The 22,373-nt window shown below is 42.5% G+C and overlaps 1 protein-coding gene across 1 annotated transcript in view; it reads right to left on the minus strand.

Moving 5' to 3' along the window:
* Positions 1-13,208, minus strand: part of NEK6 (NIMA related kinase 6) — a 194,516-nt gene extending 181,308 nt beyond the window's left edge. The window contains exon 1 of the mRNA XM_018568178.1: positions 13,067-13,208. The gene's annotated coding sequence lies outside the window, so the exon portion shown is untranslated. The remainder of the gene's footprint in view (positions 1-13,066) is intronic.
* Positions 13,209-22,373: the final 9,165 nt, after the last annotated feature.

A 22,373-nucleotide genomic window follows, 5' to 3' on the forward strand; every position in this document is an offset into this window, starting at 1 on the left:
CTCCGAGCGGGGTCATCTGGCAGTCTCCGGCCACCTAAATTAGGACCCGGAGACTGCCAGATGACCCCGCTCGGAGCGCCGCACACCGAGCAGCAGTGACGCCACGCTCGGCGAGGTAAGTAAGATGACGCGCTGGCGCTGACTCGAGTATAAGCCGAGGGGGGCACTTTTCACCCAAAAAAATGGGCTGAAAATCTCGGCTTATACTCGAGTATATACGGTATGTGTGTTTAGAAATTCTAATCGGACCCTAAACACACAGATTTATTTTTCTCTAAACAAGGCTAAACTGAATGCACCTAAACACAGGTAAATGCCCAGTTTAAACAATACCATTAATAATCTCTATCGTATGCATTTTTATGCACCTAGAAATGTTTAGAAATGTACTCTAAATACATGTCAAAGCAGGTGTAAATTAGGCCTAAGAATTTATATTTTATATATCCAAGGCCAATAGTATTGCCCTTGGAAAAACAAAACAATATAATTCCATTTGTAAATAAAAGTTGCCACTTTAAGATAAAAAAGAATGCTGTGAAATTCTACAAGTGTCTACTGCATCCAAATGAAATGTAAAACAAGCCAACTAATACATCTCTGCAATACCCATGGCATGTATCTTTAAAAATGTTGCAAGTACAGAAAAATACCTATTGGTCCTGCAAGAAATCAAGTGATCTCCTAAATATCGAACTGTAAGGTCTCCTGTCAAAATATAGTTAACAACCGTGAAGCACTATTGAGGCACAGCAAAAAGCCAAACCTTCTCTATGGGAAGCTTTAGAGCAGGGATAGGCAAACTCTGGCCCCCCAGATGTGGTGAAACTACAGATCCCACCTTTGGGAGTCATGCCTGTAGTTGTCAGAGTCTTGCAATGCCTAATGGGATTTGTAGTTGCACCTAGAGCTGCAACTATTATTTTCAGAATCGATTAGTTAACCGATAATTTTTTTCGATGAATCGGATAAAAAAAAGGATAAAAAACTAAATACCACTCTAATTTAAAATAAAATACACAAATGGAGCGTTAAAAACATAAACTTTACTTCAGAGTCAAACTGCATGCACAGTTTTTTGCAATCGCACCGTACTGGCATTGCGGTACCGCACGGGAGGTGTGTTTGGGGTGCCAATGAAATGAATGGCACTTCAACACACCAGAATTTGTCAGGCCAAAACCGAAAGTCACTTTTTGTTGCGGGTGGCTTTATATTTTTTTAAACTTTTTTTGCAATTTTTATTTCATTTATTTATTTACTTCACTGTTAGAGGCTTTGGGGAAATATCAGAGGTCTAAACAGACCCCTGATATTTCCCTTTTGAAATAAAAAAAAAAAAAGATTGAGGACACAGATTTCTGCAGTCCCAGAACTCAATAAAAAGGAAGCACTCAGTACAGAGGCTTCCTGTTCATTCATAAATCAAGGAGATAGCAAACAGGTACTGTGTCCACAATCATGAATGAACAGGAAGTGACGTGGAACACGTGAAAAAAAAACTAAAATATTTGACAACTCCTTTATTAAAAAAAAAATTACCAAAAATTGATCCAACGATGTAATCCAAGGGTCAATCACAATGTCCAGTGTTGTCCATGACGACGATTAGTCAAAATTAAAAAAAAACACCACCCGACCACACGCGATAAACTCCTAATGCAAAATGACATTCTGACAGATGCCTGTTTACATTTGTCCGCCACCTGTCACAGTCTTCGCGCAAGTCCTGGACAAAGCAAAACAAATGAGCAGAATCGGCTGTGACGTCACGGCCGGCTCCACCCAGTTGTTGTCATTCAGTGAAAGCCAAGTGTCTTTAAATGACCTGACCTGTCACTGACATCACGGTGGGCTCTGCCCAGTTATTTACATTTGCAGAGAGAACAGTCTGCTTCAGCTGTGACTTCGGCTCAGCCGAGCCAAAGCATATGCGTTCGGCTCGCTTGAGCCATTCACCTGCCTTCGACTGCTACTGTGAGCCCGTATAGCAGCCCTTCGGTTTGGCTGAACCGGAGGGCTCGGGCGTCTAAATTGAGCCGAAGGATTAGCCGATATTTCCTTCGGCTCAATAGTGAATAACTCTGTAGAAGTAAGAAATGGGCCTGTTTTTTGCAAATGACATTAAAACATGATGAACTTCTAGGGAAAGCAGCTCTACTAAGTGTTTTCCTTCTGCGTGTATCTTTCCTGTTGGTTACTCTAGTTCTTCTCAGCAATGGGCAACACCACCATAACTGCTCCCAAGTCTTCATTTGCCTTTAGGGCCAGCTCAACAAATTTGTCACCATGTGAACTGCAAATCAAATTTATAGTAACCACAAACATCAGATGATCGTCACTGAATCCAGGGGTTTTCAGCCTGATCAAATCGCATTTGCATATCCAATGGCAGAGACCAATGACTGAATGATAACAGGGGAGGGTGAAGACCAAGGAGTGTCTCCTCCATGGGCCCCATCATCAGAATTATTATAGTGTTGGGCCCTGTTATTTCACTACCAGCTGCACCTTTTGAAATACAGATATGTATCAAATTTCTAATGTTTTTGGCCAATATGACTAGCATACATTATACATTGTGTATGTATACCAGCTGAGACCAGCCTGCATGGCGACCATATCTTTATATGTTTATGGCCTTCTTTGGCCTAGATGTAGTTGATAAAGGACTCGTTTAGATTAAGAGATTGAAAGGAAATTAACAAAAATATGGAAGCTCCCATAACTGATTGTTTTTGAAGGTGCAAGCTCCAGGGCTGTTATGATCCCACCAGAGCTACTTAGCTTGTCAATAACCCAGCAAAAGCATGTGCATGCCAGTTATGCCACTTCATGAATCAGTGACCCAGAATGAGAGTAAACCAATGAAGTAGTAAAGAAACAATCAGTATGACAGAACCAAACCATGTACCTTAAAAAACAAGCTAAGAATGTCACATCCAGAGAGCATTCCCTTTTTTTTTTTTTGAGCGCCTGAGACGCAGCAGGCAATTACTCCAGGACCAGACCTACGTCCGTCCGATGGCCAGGTATAGGTGTGTAGAACAGGGAACGTATGAGCAGGGGACCCGAGAAAGGAAGTGACCAAAGAAAATCTAAAAAACACTCAGAGCCCCCCGACCCCAGACCGGGGTAAGTCTATGTGAATGCAGATGCGTCTGCTAACTTATGTATCAAACAATAACAAACCAAATCTCCATAACAGACATGAACCCTACAGAGCCTAGTGTATGTGAAGTAGCGCGGTGTGACGCACTAACATAGTGCGATCGTGCCCTAACCGAGTTTCACACATCTGACGAGAATGGAGAAGCAGAAATTCCCACGGGGAACTGTTGCGACCCACAAACAAGACACTCAACCTGCGAGTAGAGGGAAGCACGACAAATCCCAATGCGTGAATGACCCAGATAACGCCCTCTGCCAACATGCGCTCTTAGACCATACTTATTTTTCATTTATTTATTTTTTATTACGCACATACACACACATATATATACATATACACATACACACGCACACACATACTGTGCGTATATTTAGATATATACACATACAAACACATCTTACATACATACAGCTGCATACACATACATACAAACACATATATACACTATAAATACGTACACATTTATATTCAATTTTTTTACTTTTTACCATAAGACACATTCCCATAGAAAAACATGCACATGAAAGACAACGTAACGTATTAAAGACAGCGAGGCCGGGTGAACATATACATGAACAGCGTAAAACACAAGCGTATCAGAATGAGCAAACAATTAGACACATTCACATAGAGAAACATGTACATGAATGACAACGTAAACGTATTAAAAGCCAGCGACGCCGTAGGAACATATACGTGAACAGCGTAAAAGATAAACGTAAATGAATGAGCAAACGGTAAAACAGAGTAAACACAAACCACATACTCACAAACTGGATCAAAAGTTGAGATTTTTTAATTTCATGGCAGGGAACGAGCAGCTGAACAGCGGCCTAACACAGCCGAAGGAGCCGCCGAGCTGGGGACCCAAGGCAGCTGAACATAGAACACTCGACAGGAGCCGAACAGCGCTAGAGACAGGGGGAAGCCACGTCTGATGTAAGCCAACGGAGACGGAAGTCGGTATGGAGCCACAGACTAAGGGGGGGGGAGTGCCACAACGCCAGAGGGGCCCAGCAGGTGTTACTCTTTAATAGCCTGGTATAAGTGGGAGGGTAGGGGACGCTGGTACTACATGTATTGTTTAGAGGCAGTGAAACAACTTTATTTACCGCCTCCACAATGCTGCTGCCTGTGCCTAACTTCTGCATACTGAGACTCCTCCCCTTCCCTGTCATGTGGCATGACAAAAGAAGGTGAGAAGCCGTTCAGACACAGAAGTTAGACAGTGGCAGCGGCATTGTGGAAGAGGTAAATAATGCTGCTTCGCTGGCTTATAAGTAGTACAAGCGGCCCCTACCCTCCCATGCTCATGCGAGTGATTACCGGTACACTCAGGGCCGGTGCAAGGATTTTTGCATACACAGGCGAAGGTGGATTTTTTGCGCCCCCCCCCCCTCCACCCTTAGTTGGCTGCCTATACATCCTTGTGCTAGCACTAGCCTGGACCACATTGCTAGGGTGTAACATGGTCAAATGATCTAAACTTCATTTGCATACTACTCACCCCCCGGCATCAGTGGTGCTGACTCCTTAATTCCAACTCACTAACCATTTACAGCTGATGTGGTAGTCCCACCAATATTTTCCCAATTTCATCAACTGTAACAGAGAAACTATCAAGGGGAGGTAAAAAGTAAGTACGTTGCAATTAATAATACTTAGGAACCACTTTATCAAGAATTATCCAAATTGTTGTATTAAATTGTCTTAATTCCATCAGGCTTTACCTGCATGAAAGAGGCCTTATGGAGTTTGTACCTTTCCTTATTCCAAAAATTAATAAAATGATTTTTTTTTAAAAAGCAATTTAGCAGACCTTGCTTTTTACTGCATGGTCCACTTTAAGGAGAGGGACATAGAAAGTACTAATACTTTAAATGATGGTATTGTGTGTACTCCTATAAATACCTTAGCCAGCCAAAATACAAACCAATGGCTTCCTAAACAAATTTAAGTAGGTCCAAACCCGTGTCATTTTCAATGTTTCTGAAAATGTATTCTGCAGCTTTCATTACAATAAGACCTGTTGATCCTGCCATGATCACTTCCTGTTTGAGTAACAATGCTTTGTCCCTGTCTACCAACTGTGCTTCTGCATTATCACCTAGTTACATAAACTCGCCACCATTGTCACCTATAGAAAATCCACCCTGAGATATGCCATAGAACAATTGCTAGAGTGCATTCAGATCAGTAACGTGCGGTACCTCTTGCTCAGGGTGAGGCATTCCCCAGCCCCGCCCCCGTCGTTCGAAGCCCCACCCCCATTGTACAAAGCCACACCCCCAAGCTAGTGTAAAGAACGAAGGGAGGAGACAGGGAGGAGCCTCCCTGTCCCTCACTTGCTCCTCATCGCAGAGGCTCCGTGACAGGTTACACAGCGGGGAGGATTTCCCTGCTGTGTAACCTGTTAGACGCCGATCTGAATGGAGAAAAAGCTTTTTCTTCCATAATTCCTGCCTCCCCTGACCGCACGTCCCTGATTCAAATAGGACGTAGTGCCAAAGAGGTTGCGCGTTATCCACAGCACTCAGATGCAACAAAGGATAATTGAAAACAAGTATTCTATTCCAAAAAACAGGAAGATTGTTTATCATAGACAGTGCTTTAGCAAACTAAATGTCATTCAGTTAGTGTTTGCATCTACTTTAAGCCTACATTTTTATTTGGAGCCAGATGGCCAGGCAAACATCTTGGATACATTATTGAGATAACTATAGTACTTAAAAACTTTGTTATGTTAGGAAAGGTTGAAGGGAGAGGGAGGAAGACAAGTAAAATGAACAAACACAACTGTGAATGAGCAAGCGGGCCAAACACAAAGAGGAAACAGAATATTTTAAACCAGCCAATCTACATGGTTCTCAGGGGTCAATGCTAAAGCAATGGCAGGTAATTATTAATAAAAACTAATGTTGGGAGCCAATCTAAACATAATATATATATATTTTGTATTCACAGTTCTTAGTAAAATAAAATTGGCACAATGTGAACAGCGCCTTCTAGAAGACGACAACAAATAATTTTTAATAAAAAAATAAAATAGATAACATTTTAAAAAATGCTATGCACCAAACCACAGCAATTAATTAGAATATATTTTTTCAATAAAACTGGCTTCGGTTTTCCTTTTTAATTATAACCTTAAAAAAGAAGAAAAAGGACTAAAGCTATATCATACACAACGTTATAGAGCTCTGTAAACCCAATATCCTCTTTTACCACATGCTGAGTTGTCCACAGTGTATGTGACAAAGGAATCTTGTTTACCATTGAATGTATGTAAAACAAAAATAATTATTATAAGGCTTGTTTACATCAGTATGCATTATTTTTGTGTGCGTTATGACATATTACGTTAGGCAGCCCATTCAAAATAACCTTTTAATGCACAAAAAATAGATCATGTACCATTTTCTTCAAGGAAAATGCAGCAGAGTATGTGTATCTGTGAGCTGTGGTGCGCTTTAATGCAGGTGCAATTAACAGGTGCATTGCTGTGCACATCTACAGTGCCTTACTGTACATTGTGGTAACATATCATATAACATGTCCTGGCGTGAACAAGCCCTAACTCTGCCTAGTTTTTAAACACTGCTCTCAAGTCTTCATGAAAAAAAAAAACAGCATCAAAGTGCACACATATTTCAATTGTTTCATCATTAGATTTGATCACAATTCCATAGCTCCATAATCAGATCTGCTCCTACAAAAATATTCTAGCATGTGCGTTCAATTTCTCTTATTATTTTTCAATCGCTGATTTTTATTAATTTTCAAAGTTGAAACCTGGGGGCTGAATTATAAAGCGTTCGCTCAGCATTTAGATGTGTGAACAAAGTTCGGAGAGCATTTCTGCCACTACATGGAGCCAAGAAACAGAAAATTCTCTAGTGCCAGTAAGAGGCTGTGAACGCTTTATACATCTGCCCACTAGTGTGTGGTTTAAGTGAACAAAAAAAGAAAACAAATTACCATTTTCGTTTTGTAAATTTCCATGATGCCATCAGAATTTGGGTTGTACCAACAAGACCAGGCACTATCAAAAGGAAATATTTGCAAATACAACTGAAAATATAAATCTTATCTTTTTTTTTCGGCAACGAGTATGCCATTTTAAGATCCTCGAAGGAACGCAAACCTCCGTCACTAACTATATCGTTTAATGTTAGCAGTTTCTTAGAGGTCCATGCCACCGGGTCTAAGATGGAAGCAAAGTGACTAAGTGAGGGGTTCCTCCACAATGGAGTATGCGGGGAGAAAGTCTGGGGAGATACCGACACTCGGTCCCCGACTACATTCCAGGCTTTCATGACAGATCTCATAGAAGGTGTCTGACGGTAGGGGGAGTGATGGCCCCGGTACACCAAATGTCTCAGAGCTTCATAGGACCCCACCAAGGCAGCCTCCAAGGTGACTGCTGGATCCTGGTCCCCCACCGTGAGCCACCTATGAGCAAACGTCAGTTGTCCCGCCAAAAAATAGCCGTAAAAATTGGGGACCGCCAACCCCCCTTCCCCCCATGACCGTTGTAAGACCGATAGTTTAATCCTGCGCGCCCTACCATTCCAAAGAAACTCAGAGATCAATGAGTCAATTGTTCTAAATATCCTTTTCGGAATCCATACTGGAGAGTTACGCAGGGTATATAGCAGCAACGGAAGGAGTTTCATCTTAACTAGGCTGACTCTGCCAATCAGGGTCAGGGGGAGATTCCTCCATGCCGACAGTCGGTTTTTAAATTGGTTAATGACAGGGCTAACATTCAGTGCTATGAAGTCCGAAACAGAGTTAGAAATGGTGAGTCCCAGGTATTTAAATGTTGTCACCTGCTGCAGCTGCGCATCAGGTAAAATCAACGATTGATCTAAAGGATCTAGAGGAAGATACTGCGACTTGCTCCAGTTAACCGACAACCCAGAACACGTGGCAAACCTTTTTAGGATTCTAAGGGTCTCTGCCAGAGAAGGGCCCATATCAGCAAGGAACAAGATCAAGATGTCGGGAGCTGCTGTGAGACACGTCTGCTCAGTCTCACATCCCGGCCACGCCCCCCATAAATCTTATCTTTAAAAAACTGATGTAAACTATACTGTATGGCTAGGTTTAGATCGATAGTAGTTGTTATATATTTAATCATCTGTAAATAGGAAAAACATATGTTGTATTTGTATTTTCATTTACTAATCTTAAAGGGAACTTTTTGGATGGGGAATGGAAGGGCTAGAATCTCTGTTGGGATTTTCTTGCTATCATGGACTGTTTCAGAGATTTCCCCCCACTTCTGTCTGGATGACAACATTTTACCAGACAGAGGTACTGACTGTCTCCCCACCCCCATGTGACAGTGGTGGGACAGCTACAAATGCTGTCCAATGGTGCAAGTCAAATGATTCTACCCTTATGCAACGGGTATATTTTTTCCCCCACTACTTAACATACGCCTTCCCCAAGCTACTGGAGTACCATCTGCCTCTCCACACATAAAATAAGCCCCCCTGTTCCCTCCCCCTCACACATAAAATAAGAAGCACCCATGTTCCCTGCCCCCCCACATAAAATAAGGAGCCATTGAGCGAGTATCAGCAAAACAGCAGAATTCGTTAAATGTTCAAGAGCAGCTGTTGTTAAAGTGTTTAAAGACTGGACTGTCAGCCGAAAATCTGGGTCTGAATGTGCAAATTGTGGCCGTCAGCGACTTGCCACCTGTGCAATAAGTTCATCCATTAAATTTCCTTGCTACTAAATATTCCAACTGTTAGTGTTATTATAACAAAGTGGAAGCAACTGGGAACAACAGCAACTCAGCCAGGAAGTGGTAGGCTACGTAAAATGACAGAGCGGGGCCATCGCCAACTGTCCGCAGAGTCAATAGCTACAGACCTCCAAACTTCATGTGGCCTTCAGATTGGCACAACAACAGTGTGTAGAGAGCTTCACGGAATGGGATTCCATGGCCGAGCAGCTGCATCCAAGCCTTACATCACCAAGTGCAATGCAAAGCGTCGGATGCAGTGGTGTAAAGCACGCCAAGAGTCAATAGCTACAGACCTCCAAACTTCATGTGGCCTTCAGATTGGCACAACAACAGTGTGTAGAGAGCTTCACGGAATGGGTTTCCAAGGCCGAGGCAGCTGCATCCAAACATTACATCACCAAGTGCAATGCAAAGCGTCGGATGCAGTGGTGTAAAGCACGCCGCCACTGGACTCTAGAGAAGTGGAGACGTGTTCTCTGGAGTAATGAATCAAGCTTCTCTGTCTGGCAATCCGACGGATTTGTCTGGGCTTGGCGGTTGCCAGGAGAACAGTACTTGCCTGACTGCATTGTGCCAAGTGTAAAGTTTGGTGGAGGGGGGATTATGGTGTGGGGTTGTTTTTAAGGGGTTGGGATTGGCCCCTTAGTTCCAGTGAAGGGAACTCTTAAGGCATCAGCATACCAAGATATTTTGGACAATTTAATGTGCCCAACTTTGTGGGAACAGTTTGGGGATGGCCCCTTCCTGTCCCTACATGACTGCGCACCCATGCACAAAGCAAACTCCATAAAGACATGGATCAGCGAGTTTGGGGTGGAGGAACTTGACTGGCTTGCACAAAGTCCTGACCTCAACTCGATAGAACACCTTTGGGATGAATTAGAGCGGAAATGCGCTTCTGGAAGAATGGTCAAACATTCCGATAGACACACCCCTAAACCTTGTGGACATCTTCCCAGAAGAGTTGAAGCCGTTATAGCGGCAAAGGGTGGGACAACTCAATATTGAACCCTGCAGACTAAAGAGTTTATGTGTGTGTAACAGGAGCTGTGCTGCCGACCATGCAATCTCCAATCCACGTCTGCCAGACTCCACCCAAATTGTGCAATTGTGAACACTTTGATTGCATGTATTATTTAGCACTTATTTATTATAGAGAGTTATTTATTTATTGTTCTGGTTGAAGCGCAGCGCATTTATTTTTATAATTTGATACATTCAGAGGGTAACACTTCTTATAGTGCTTGCAGCTACACAGGGTTTGGCGCTGGGTGCTATTTGTCATTTATGAAATAAGAACTGAAGAGAAAACTTTTTTTTCCCACTTTGGATAGAGTAAGGGCAGGTTATAACCCATATCAGCTTCTTTGTCATTTGTGTCCCATTGGGGAGTTATCCATTCTTGCTGTCCAATAGCCACAACAGGAAGTAATAGATAATCCCAGGTGGTCAGCAGGGTCACCAGAACTAGAAATCCCATTGTAAACTTTCCCATTTATTCCTGAGATTTTCTATCACTTCAGTGATAACAGTCACCAGGACAAATAGAGAGGATGAATCTCCCTAACGAGGACACAGACAGCAATAAAAACCTGTTTGAGGTTGGAAACTTAAAGGAGAACTATGGGATCAGGGCTTTTCCCCATAGTTATCCTAAGGGACACAACTAGCGTCCTCCCATTACCCAAAGCTCAGTATACCGCGAGCTACAACTCGTGGTATACTGTGACGCCGCAGCCGGGACGGATCCCGACATTACTGTCGAGATCCACCCAGCTGCGTGATTGACAGCTGGTTCTGCCTATCTAGAGGCAGAGCCAGCTGTACCCGCCCCCTCCCTCGTCCATTCCGCCAGTCAGCGCTGGAGGATCAGACAGGGGAGGGGGGAATCCCTGTGAATGACAGTCACGGCTCTCTGCAGGGATAGGTCGAGAAGTGAGCGAGCGACAATATGTGTTCGCTCACTTCCCGATCTATTGTGCGACCTGTGACAGTTTTATTGTCACAGGTGGGCTAGAACTATGAGGCTGAGTGATTTTTAATCGCCTCATAGTTCTTCTTTAAAGTCTATCTTCGGGGCAAAAGAAAAACAACCTTTGCAGTGGGGCTACCCCCACCCCACACTGCTATGGATCTGGATATAGACTTGATGATGCCAATGGGCCTGCGACCACCAGAGCGCAAGGGGGAAAATGCTTCAGGTGGCGGTCTTGGAGTCACTGGTAGTGGGGATCAGGTAGGTAAAAGTCCTTTACACAATACCCCTAGACAAAAATGAGCAGTTAACCCTTGCAGCACGAGGATAGCCCCACTGCAAGGGGAGTTTTTTTTTATTTTCTTGAAATAGGCTTTACAGTAGAACTGTAGACATCTGCTAAAGTAAACCGCTAACAGAAAAACAATTCTCAGATCTGGGTTTTTTTTGTTTTTTACAGTTTCAATGTGTTTATTCTTTTTAGTTTTTTGTTAGATAGTACTGCTCCACACTTACAGCCCTAGGAAGCACATAAACAAAGGTTTTAGTGAGAACTTGTAACCGCTGTGTGATTCTTATAGGTTAACGTCTCTCCAGTCCAGATGTCTCTCCAGTCATGGACTACCCCCTCCTACAGGAGACAAGCACTGGGCAGTACTGAGTGTTGATATTGATTGTGATCTGACATGTGCAGGCTACTGCTACAGACTGACAGGCTAGGCATAGTTTACCATTGTGTGACAGCAGCGGTTCTCAGTATGCAGGCTGGGACTGCTGGTCACCTTCCTAAACACCACACACTACAATGGGGTGATAAGCTTTGCAGGAAAAGCATTTTAACAGTACAGGGGTCATGGCACTTTCCTGTGATATGCATCATGAACAGTCCCTCCGACCCAGATCACTTGTTTACTCTGAATGGGCACACAGTATGGTAGACAACTAACTTTACACACTGATTTCAGGTAGTTAAAGTGACACTAAATTCAGGAGTTATATCAAACACCTTAACTATTAACAAAAATGTATCTTATTTGTGTATCACTCAGCTGTAAATCCTGAAATCATCTCTGAATTGGTGCTGACACTGTCCTTCCTTCTGGAGGGAGGCTACTTTTGTTCCCCATGGTTCCCTGTGTGTGTGTTGTAAAGTTGCCACCGCTCCAAGCTCACTTTTGTGATGGTCTACAATCTCAATTCAAGTTAGTAAACTAAACATGAGATTGTAGTCCTTCACAGGAGCGAGCTTGGAGTGGTGACTATTTTACAACACACAAGGACCATAGGGAACAAGAGTAGCCACCCTCCAGAAGAAAGGACAATGTCAGAACCAATTCAGAGATGATTTGAGGATCTACAGCCGAGTGATACACAACTAAGGTACACTTTTGTTAATAGTTAGGGTACTTGAATGCATTTTAAGATTTAACTCCTGAGTTAAGTGTCACTTTAAATAAAGAATACACATTCTCTATATAATTACTTAACCCAAAAGTCCCAAAATTGTTTTTATTTTATTACATTTATATAGTGCTGACAATTTTACACATCCCTTTACATATTGTAAATTTAAATTGCTATTAATAATAAAAAAAAAAAAGGAACTTGCTGCCTTTCTGTTGCTGTTTACCCCGCCATTACGTATATGAATGAAATATGGAAAAGCTAATACTGTTTCACACATATCATTGCATCTAAAGTGCTTTGGAAGGTGTTCACAATACTATAGTTTTGCTTACTATGTATAGAATGACTTTTAAAAAATGTTTTTAAAAAATACAGTGCTTCAGTTGCCTTTTTTATTTCACGTAATTCCAACACAAAACATTCTTTCACCTGGGGATGGTAAGATGTAACTACAGAGTAATAAAAAGTTAAGGACTTTCAGCAAACAAGAAAAAAAAAGATCCATATAAAAAGATATATATATTATTCTCATGTCTGGACAGCAAGGCGCAGGATCAAAGCATATTTCCAAGGCTGCACATTCTGACAAATTCCATACATGTTCAGCTTGCAAAAGTAAAGATCTGTTTATTTCAGCTATTTACAAATAGTCATCTTTGTTTATAAATATATAAATACACACACATTTATTCATATACACAACCTTGTGAGGATGACTTCAAATCACGAGAGTTAAAAAAAACTGACTTACCTGTGTCTAATAGAAGGCTTGTGTCTGCCAGGTAGGTAAAGGTGACAACACTGATGTCCCCAAATGCTGCTTGATCTCTGTGGGCATAGCAGTGTGCCAGGGTTCAATCTTTTACACCAAGTATTTTTTTTTTATTATTAGATTCAGCAGTACAATCCACCAGTCAACTAGAAGCTGTAGATCTCGAGTATTGTGTCTAGCTCAGCCTGAAAGGAATTTCATTTTTTTCAAAAGTTTAGAAAAAAGATTGCAAGCTCCTTGCTCATCTACATGGCTGGCTTGGAATACCTAAGGAAAGAGATGTCCTGTGCTGGCTGCAGGCAATCCATTGAAGAACATATGTTTGCTGATATGTTTTCTTTGCTTCTTTGCTTGGGTAGTAACTTGAGCCGGACAGCTCCGGTGGAGAAGGGGATATGACGTCTGTGTTCTTGAAATGTGACTCTGTCTCTTCGTCTAATGCAGCCGGTTAAACCATCAATCAGGGAAGCGATGGCGGAATTCCAAAAGATAGCAGAAAAAAAAGAACACTTTCGGTGTGAAACTGATTACATGCAAGCTGTTTCAACATGATACAATGACAAGTCAACTTCAGCATGTCATGGATGTTTGTGGGTGACAAGGAGCAATTCATTTGGGGGACCCTGTAAAAGGGCTCCATTGTGCAGATGTCATGGAAGGGCCATTCAAGTGCTTACATAATTCCTAATTACAAGACAGTGCCCTCTTACATACGGTTCAAGTCAAGGGGGGATTTAGAAGCAGGGTGGTTGTATAGGGTGACATCACTTTGTTTCAGTAAGACGCTTTGCGCAAACCGTATTTGAAGCTGCACTTCAGGCACAAAAACTTCATTCAAAGTAGTACTTAAAGGCTGTTGGTCTTTTACCTTAAAGAAGAACTCCAGGGAAAAGTTTTCTGAACCCGTGCTAGGGTTAAAATAAAACTATGGCCCAACCTTTTTTGAGTCTCTCTAAGGTCACAGGAGGACATGTACTAATGTCCTCCTGTGACCCAAAACTCAGCATATAGCGGGCTATTGGCTCTGTGCTGAGAGCGCAGAGCCGCACTGCAGCTGGGAAAGATCCTGACAATATTGGCAGGATCCATCCTGCCACCTAATTGACAGAGGCAGAGCCAGCGTTGCCCGCCCCGTCCCTCATCCCAGTCAGCGGAGAAGAAACGGTGAGGGGAGGGGGAAAATCCCTGCTGGGAGCGTTGACTAGCAGTCACCAGTGAGTCTCTGCAGGGGAGAAGGTTGGGAACTGAGCGATCAGCGGTATGTAATTGCTCAGCTCTTAATCAATAGAGCCGACGTGTGACAGCTTCATCGGCTCTAATTATGGGGATGAGTGTATTTCACTCTCCCCATAATTCTCCTTCTGGTCTAGGTACAAAAAAATGTATACTCACTCAATCCTCGGAGCCAGCTTGCTCTTATTCGCGTGCACAGAACGTGATGACTTGGGGACCTTAGACCGCTGCAGTGGAGGGGGGAACAGTTTCATTGTCACATGTCGCTCGAACTATGAGGATGAATGATTTTCACTCAGCTCATAGTTCTCCTTTAAGGTAAAAAAAACACCACACTACCTTTTCATGCCCCCCACCTCCAAACACTTACCTATGGTCCACATTCACGGTCACTGGCTCACAGACAATCTCTGCTGCTTGGTTGAAGTTTCGGTTTGAGAGGGAGGATCCCAAGGCCACTGAGGACAGGGCGGGGATAGGCTGCTGCACCTGCCTGTCAAATTACAGGGAGGAGGCAGGAACAGGGGTGTGGCTTGTTGAGAGCTGTGTGATTGTGGCCTGGTTCATTCCTAAGCATTTTCAGTCTTGTATGTTTTTTTGCACGTTTATCGCGCAATTTATTTCTGCGCGTTTTCGCTTTTAAAAACGCGTTTCTCCCAACCTGCTAGTCAAAGGAGTGTACCAATCTCCCTCTGATACCCTTTCACAGCGGAGCCCGGGATCAGCGTGACAACAGGAGGGGTGGCTGTGGAGGGGGGACACGGACCAGCAGCTTATACAAGTGATCCGCCGGCTATCGCTTGTATGTTAACAGGCATTGCTGCCTGTTTTTTTAAATTTAGGCAGTTTCCCACTTGTGGGCGGACCTGGTGGGATGTTTAAATACGCCCGCTCAGATCTAGGAAGAGGTGGTTAAAGGGTTAGTTCACCTTTAAAAAGTAACTCCAGGGGAATCAAAAACCTACCCTTGTAGTGGGGCTACCCCCACACTGGAAAGTGATTGTATTGTCTCAAATACAGTTGCATTACTCACCTGATCCTCAGTCCCACAGTGGTCGGCAATCACCTCTCTCCCCCTTTGCTCCAGCTGTGGAATGTCCTTCGTCCTTGTGTCTAATGCAGATCAATGGACCTGCAAAAGAAGTCATGAAATCAGCGGTATTTGGATTACTGGAGCCCAGGAGAGAAGAGGCTGCAGAGACCAGTCTAGCAGCCCAAAAGGAGCAAGGATCAGGTGAGTATATGTGCTTTATTTGAGCCCCCTAGACAAAACGAACACTTAAAAGGGTTTCTAAACCCTCCGGTTTTTTTGCATATATCTACTGCTAGCTAGCTAGCAGTAGATATATGCAAAAAAGCTCACGTTCGAGAATCCGAAACTGCTCATGCGGCCGCAAAGCATCTTGGGGCGGGCGCATGCGCAGTTTGGATTTTTCGGCCTGGGAGACGAGGAGAGACGCAAGGTAAGTCTATGGACACGTGCACATGCAGACGCCGCGGGACAGGAAGTGCCAGCAAGGACAGAGGAGTCGGCACTGGATTGGAGACCCGCGGCAGCGCTGGAGAGAAGGCTGAAAAGAACAGTAAAGAAGAAGATCGGATTAAGAGACATCATTTAAGGTAAGTGCTGACATTTACATTGGGGGAGGGATAAAAAAATCATCATTTAATGTCACTTTAACTCTTACAGTGCGATAGTAGCCCCACTACAAGTGTAACTTTTTGATTTTCCCGGAGTTCTTTTTGCTGCTTTTGAAGATGTTCTGCCCCAGCTCCTCACGAATGAGCACTTGGCTATGCAAACTCAGCTTACCACACAACAGCAGTCCGTTTTCTCTCACAGAAAGCAGTAGCTGAGCTCAGTGTTCTGAGATTGAGTGGGAAAGCGCACTCTGAAAGTGTGGTTTGGCGAGCCGAGTTTACAAAGCCTCATCCACAGTAGCAGCAGTAAGAAAGGTAAGATTTTTTTTAAACGGAGGGCAGTATTTTAAGTTGCAGTTGAAGTTGTAATGTATATGGCTTTAAAAAACAACAACAAAACATTAAAGGTAAAATAGCCCTTTAAATATATTCCTCAATAGCGACAGAGGATCTAAATCCAAGTTGTGTGCACCACATGCCTTTGTCCACCCAGATATTACCTTGCTAAAGTATTATTGACCTCAACACTGTGTTGTACATAGCCCAGGCAGAGAGCACACCCAGAAGGTCCAACCCACTACAGGCAACCTGCAGAAAACTATAGGCGAGGCGCATACAAGACCAGTCACCCTGCACAAGGAAAGAGAGCAGCATGGACCGGTCTTTATTACGAGAAGCTCCTGCACAGAGGCAAAGTTTCACACTGGATTACTGCACAGATTTGGAAGAAATACACAAAGCACATCAAGTTTCAGGGAAGAGTACACATGGCACCTGTAGTTAGACAATATGTACTTATCCCACAGTTCAGCTTTAAACTCATGAGTTTAAACATATTACAGTAAATCTAAACCCAAACTTGATGGCACGTAGGACCCCTTCAGAGCTGTGTGCGTTGAGGTGCATATTGTTGTAGCTATAGGCAAGGACATTGTCATTTGTTAATGTGCATTTTCCTTGTGTGCTGACATGTTTTATTGATGCACGTTTCAAATGCGTTTATGGATTAAGGACTTGGAAAGGATAAAGTTAACAACCATTGATCAAGGCTTGTAAATACCTGCTGTAACACATGCGTTTTAGCATTTAAATAGGCTCTATGGGTATGTTCATACCTTTGCGATTTGGAGCATGGGAACACAAAACAATGGATGTGCAGGAACACATTTAAACCAATGAGCCTGCTCGCAGCTATGCACTGCGCTGCATTTGGGAAAATTAGGCATCATTAATACTGCTTTTTCAAGGTACCCTGGGAAAAAGTGAGCTGGAAGAGACTCATTGAAAGGGTAGTTTTGTCATTTTCCCAGAGTTCAGCTTTAATTTTGTTATGTGTAGATACCATAAGGCCCCTTTGACATGGGCTGATCAGGAGGAGATCCCAGCACGGATCCACTCCTGATCTGAGCGTTACAGATTGAATGTCACCGCTTTGTCCCCATGTCGGTCTTTGGGGAATTGGATGTAAACGGATTTTGGATTAAAAAAAAAACTACCATCAAGGCATCAACTCCAATATTAACAAAGGTATTTTGCTTTTTAACTTCATCATAATGAATGTTCGTAACGGAACGAAAATACGTTAACAGAATTTCGTATTTCCTGCCTGTTTTGTAATGCAACCCTCAGCAGCAGCGGATCCAAATTTCGTATTTCGGATAAAAAAAAAATCTTGTCATGTTGTTCAACCTCATTTACAGGGGTAATATTAGTTCCCGTTTCAACGAAATTCGGATCCGAAATTCGTTAACGGAATTTCGTATTTCGGATATAATTCGGAAACTGCAATTTGGATTTCGGATGCTTCCGAATTTCAGGAAATTCGTACAAATTTCGATTCGTAACGAAACGAATCGCACATGTCTACTTAAAATATCATAGCATATACCATCAACAGTTGACCAAGCACCAGGTAGGATTTGTGTGTGTGTGTGTGTGTACACTGTGAATGCAAGAAGTATCCTACTGTCCTGGTGACTTTTGAAACCAGTCTGGGAAATGTATGTGGTGATGACACAATATCCCTTTTACTGTTGTCGACTGTAATCCTGGAGAGAGACTTTCCACTCTTCAAGCACTTACGAAAAATTACTGCAGTTTTTTAGAAGTTTTTGTTACAAAAAATGGAGTTTTATGGACACAAAAAAACGGATACATTGCAGTGCAACTGCAGTATAGCTGAAATATTACTGCAGTACATGTAAAATACAACTGCAGTAAAGTATTTCTAAGCCTCCATTCACATTTAGCGTTTGCGTTTCCCGGGCGGACTTTCGGGCGGAAGACTGCATGGCACGCAAATGTTAAATCTTTACAACTGCACGGATTCCGCTCGTTTGCGGGTATTACTATAGCTGCGAACATGCGGAATCCGCCCCTGAAATTGCGCTTGTACTATTTTGCGGGATGCATGGTTTTGTACCGCGTGGCCACCGCAAAAGTCTTAACAATGCACATTAAAGTGTATGTTTTTTGTTTAGAGTTGTTCCACGTGTATTCGTACAGCCGAATACGTGTGGACAACCACTCCTGTGTGAATGGAGCCTACAACTGTACAACTCTACAACAAGCACAACTGTAATAGAACTGCAGAATAACTGCAATACAGCTTAAGTATTACTGCAGTACGTCTAAAATATTAGTAACAGGGTTATTCAAAAAAGGGTGAAGAGTTTGTAGAAGGCAGGAGAAGTGAACAATCTAGGACAAAATAGTTGAACTGGAAACTGAATGGGAGATTTTTTCCAAATCAGCTATGTTGTCCTAGATTGTTCCTTTCTGCCTTCTCCAAACTCTTCACCCTTTTGTGAATAACCCTGTAAAATACAACTGCAGTACAGGTTTCTCTTTGTAAATGTTTTCTCTCTGCACTTCTACAATCTAACCAGGGGTGGACTAAAAAAACATGGGGCCCCAGGGCAAAACGAGTTGATGGGGGGCCCCCCTTGTGCTCTGCCCATATACAAGCCCCACCCACATATACCTTCTTGTGTTATAGAGATTACTTCTCAACACTTTTTTTTTTCAAAATAACAGGTCTATTCACTAAAAGGTGAATTGGTAGGAGAATTTGAAAATCTAGATCAATATAAACAATTTGGAAAGTGAGCTAAACGATAGAATTTTTCTGGTTCGGCTATTTTGACTGAGATTCTTCAGTTCTGCCAATTATCCTGAATTGCAGGATAATAGGTAGGAGAATTGACAGGGAAGTGAAATAATCTAGGGCTGGGAGGATTTGGGTGCATATCATATATAAGGTATGCAAAGTCCTGCCCACCCCCCCCACCCAACTTGTTGCTAGGCATCCTGGCTTCCTAACCAATCAGGAAGCCGGGCAGCAATGACCCCCCTCCCAGCTTCCTGATTGGTCAGGCAGCCTCGGCAAGTCAATCGAAAGAACACCGGCTTCCCAGGCAATCAGGAAGCTGGGCGATGGGTAATGATCAGCTGCCCGACTTCCTGATTATCTGGGAACAAGGCACCAGTACTCGGTATCAGTAAGTACTGAAAAAAAATATACCAGTAATCGTAGTCGATACCGAAAAACCAGTATTGGTGCATCCCTATATTACAATATAAAATGTAATTTCCTAGCAGGGCCTCTAAACACCAGCCTATGACAAGGGGGAAATCTTCCATCTACAATCTCATTAGCAATTCGTGCAATGACGATTATAATATTGGTACTGTTAAATCTTGGGTCAGAGCTTTTCTCACTCAATATATTGTTTGCTAGACATGTGCACTGCCAAAAAAATTTGTTTTGTTTCGTTTTAATTTCGGATTTGTGTTATTTCGTTTTTCGGGATTCGGGTGTGAAAGTCAATTCGGATTCGGAATTCGGATTCGGACGAAATTCGTTAGCGGTAGTTCGTTCGAACGTTCGTTTCGTTTTCGTTTCTTATTCGGTACGTTCATCCGTTCGTTTGTTTGCAGCAAAGTGGCATTTGAGGGGGAAATTTTTTTTTCTCCTTTGCTCCAACGAACGAAACGAATAAGAAACGAAAACGAATAAGAACGTTCGAACGAACTACCGCTACCGAATTTCAGAAACGGAAATTCGGATTCGTTTGCATTCGTTATATCTGTAATTCGGAATTCGGATACATCCGAATTTGCGAAAATTCGTCCGAATTTCGATTCGGAACGAAACGAAACGCACATGTCTATTGTTTGCCAAGACAGTTATAGTTACAGAGAATAGTTAGTTTTCTTTTGTATTTTGTCCCTATTTCTCAGACCAAACCTTTAATAAATGTGAGTAAGGTATGGTGCGGAATGTGGTAGAGCTTTGACTTTACTGATTAAATTTGTCATTAAAATATGTGAATCCATCTCAGGTTAATGCAGGGTATAGCACAGGCAAATTATGTTAATCTGTTGGCCTTGGGTGGGGAGGTCTGTGTCTATAAAACAGAGATGCATGCTTTAAAAGCATTACGCAAATGGATCAAAATAATTAGGCTTTATTGTTTGATTGGGAGGGAGTTTATACGTAATAAGAAGGATAATGTGTCATTTAAACGTACATCCATCAGCTTGTAGCAAATCTGTTTTGCCAATTTGCCAAAAGGCATAGGGAGAGGACGTTCCCAGAATATATGTAGGACTGTGGGATTTACAGTGCCAACATTTTGGAAAACTGTGTGGGCATCTTATATAACAGATCTAGGGTTTATAGCAGAACCCTGGATTTTGGTCAAAGAATTATGGTTAATGAGGTGGGACACTGAGCCCCCTCCCCATCTTTTCTTTTCTGACCTGCCAGGCTACATGCTCAGACTAGGGCCTGGTTTCCGAATATTTGGGCAGAACCCCACTTTTTTCTTTTTGGCATAAGGTCCCTTTTTATTATCCATATTAGACCCTAAGCTGATAATTTCTCTGCTAATTGATGTCTGCTGCCTTTGGGTCCTGTTGCTTTTTTTTGCTTGATATATGCGCAACATACACTAAAATACATTTTGATGTACACAAAGACAATGTAATACCCCATTTTGTTGCAAAACATAAAAGATGGGGTCATGTTCAGTATATGAATACCAAACATGTCAAGCTTTACCTGTGCAATGGTAAAAAAATAACAATTGTACCAAAAAATTGTCCATAGGCGACACTTTAAAAGTCTTTACAGCTCATCACTTTAGAGTTAACAGTGAATTATGGCCCTAGAATATTTGCGTTCACTCCTACATTCCTGGTGATATGTAACATGTGGCCCAATTGCTAATTACATACAGATGCATGTCCTACAGGCGTGTTTGAGTTGATATGGCAGGGTTGTTTTGACATTTTGTTAAAATTTACTTTAGCACTTTTTTTAATGTTACTTTTCTTGCTATTACAAGGGCCTAACAAGCCCCTTTGTGATGGCATTGGCATGTGACAGGGACTCTTTATAGAGACATAAGAGGGATCTATTAGACACTTGAGGTCCAGGATGTACAGGTGCATCCTATGGTCCTTACTGTAAGTGGGTAAAGAAATATTGAAATGCTTTTATTTGAACAGGAGTAAGAAAAACAAAAGGCCACTGCCAGGCTTTCCCTGTGTGGGATCCTGAGTGCAGTGCACACATTGTGCACTCCATTCAGGTCCCCACATGACAGCGCAGTGCGGGGATCTGAGGTGGCATGCAGTGCTCTGCAATAAAATGCAGCATGTTTGCATTTTATCACAAGACAGTGCACCGTTTATCACACCCATGTTGTGGTGTGAATGGGACACGTAGAAAACTATTGTTTTTTAACCCATGTGAATGGGCCTTTACGGGAGCTTACATGGCAATACTATGCTGACCATGGAGAATCGCTGCTCTAATGCCTGGTCTAATATGCTGCAAATGTAGTATAATAACCCCCACAGTTCATTAAAAGGTAGTTAATGGCTATACTGTGCAGTCAATGCTCAATGCCTGGTCTAATATGATGCAAATGTAGTATAATGAGCCCCAGAGCACTTTAAAAGGTCGTTAATGGCTATAGTGTGCAGACAATGCTCAATTCCTGGTCTAATATGCTACATTTGCATATGTAGTAGAATAAGCCCCACACCACAAAGCAATGAACAGTGAGGTTGTTTAACAACACAGCTATACAGTACTTGTCCCTTGCCTCTACTAAGCTCTAATATTCTGCACTTGCTAAAAGGCAAATGGAAAGTGCATCAGCGTGCTGACATCAATAAAACTTTATTAAATATAAATGACAAGTACTCACAAGCAATCTTCGTAGCAATGCTTGTCACTAAGAACCACCTCAAAAGTCTTTAAGCGGGAGCATCCCTGTTATCTGCTCCTCATGATAAAAGCTGCTGTCTCCAGCTTGTGTCCTACCTGACGTGTTTCAAGGGCGGACCCCCTTCTTCAGAACTGATTTTTATGTGACAAGCACCGCTATCAAGATCACTT

The sequence above is a fragment of the Nanorana parkeri genome, unplaced genomic scaffold, assembly GCF_000935625.1.
Source record: "Nanorana parkeri isolate BGI_ZX_2015 unplaced genomic scaffold, ASM93562v1 scaffold1151, whole genome shotgun sequence".
Lineage (NCBI taxonomy): Eukaryota > Metazoa > Chordata > Amphibia > Anura > Dicroglossidae > Nanorana > Nanorana parkeri.